Here is a 1,630-nt window from a genome sequence, read left to right on the forward strand (position 1 = left end):
TAAATAAAATTGGCAATAAAAATGTCAAAGTGCAAACTACACTTTATAATACAAACTTTGCAGGAATGCAGGCAGCCTCAGTGAGGCTTCCATGTAAATACACACAGGTTTGGGCTGAATGCAGTACAGTAGGTGCAGCAGAAGGGGTGTGTGGAATCCTACATCAAGCCTTTTTTGAGGTGTAGTGCACTTTGTACAACTGCCAGCTAACCAGGAAAGTGCTAAACAAGATTAGTGTGAAAAGTACACACCAGGCAAACATGGCATAAAAGAAACCAACTGTAATTACAGCCCAAGTAGTACTAAGTGAATATTAATGTATATGAAAATTGCGCCCTTTACTGATATATAAATATTAAAACTCCCTTTGCTTTTCGGTCTTTTATGGGATGGCAGGGTGGGGCTTAACTGAATTATTCAATGGTTCATTCCAACGTATAAAAACAATTCCAAAAATCAAGATTCAAGTTACATAACTAAATTTACTTTGGAATAGAGCCCCTCCAGCCTGGTGTTATTTTCTTGTAACATTCTGCAACATGTCATTGATGCAGTAATACTGTAGTGCAGCCATAGGCAAACTCGGCCCTCCAGCTGTTTTGGGACTACAATTCCCATCTTCCTTGACCACTGGTCCTGTTAGCTAGGGATGATGGGAGTTCTAGCCCCAAAACATCTGGAGGGCCGAGTTTGCCTATGTCTGCTGGAGTGCATTAGCGGTGGATTGATACTAGACCATCCACACATTGGTCCATTTTATTAATCATTCTGTGATGACTCCCCATTGTTCGTATTACTGCTGTCTGTGTAAGGGGAACTTTGTACTAGTGTGCAACAAACCAACCAACCAACCCCCAAACACTGGTGGTATAGAAGCTACAGGATTTTTGCAGAAAGTTACAGGACAAGCCCTGAATGGACATGACGCAATATTAAAATTCCATTAGGAAGGCACAATAAAAAGGATGTCAGGAGGGTTTCATAGGACTGCACTGCTTATCTACCACAGCCCTATCATGTGTGTGTGTGTGTGTGTGTGTGTGTGTGCGCTATCATCGGCGCTCCTTTATTGCACAGACTGTTCAGAGGATAGTTACAGGTAGGTAGCCGTGTTGGTCTTCCATGGTCGAAACAAAATAAAAAAATTCCTTCCAGTAGCACCTTAGGGACCAACTAAATTAGTTATTAGTATAAGCTTCCGTGTGCATGCACACTGTGTATCTGAAGAAGTGTGCATGCACACGAAAGCTCATACAATTAATTAACTTAGTTGGTCTCTAAGGTGCTACTGGAACGAATATTTTTATTTTGTTCAGAGGATGCAACCCCGCTCTCCTCGAATGGAGTTTGCGCCAACTTGAAGGGAATGTGGATTTTCTATCAAGAGACTGCAGAATTAGTTCCTATATGCTCCCCTTGAGTTCCATGTAGTCCAAAGCCGAAACAGCATTTTCCTTGACCTGTCTCGTTTTCAAGTTTCTCCTTTTCTGCCCGTAGTGGAGGGAGTGGTAGGGAATACTGCCAGGCGGGTGGGGTGGGGGAGCCGTCATCCCCATGGCATACTATTCCCACGCATCCATCTCAGAAGCATGAGAGGCCACTGACGCGCATGCGCCGAAAGCCGCCGCGC

The sequence above is a fragment of the Podarcis erhardii genome (assembly GCF_964252035.2).
Source record: "Podarcis erhardii genome assembly, chromosome: 1".
Classification (NCBI taxonomy): domain Eukaryota; kingdom Metazoa; phylum Chordata; class Lepidosauria; order Squamata; family Lacertidae; genus Podarcis; species Podarcis erhardii.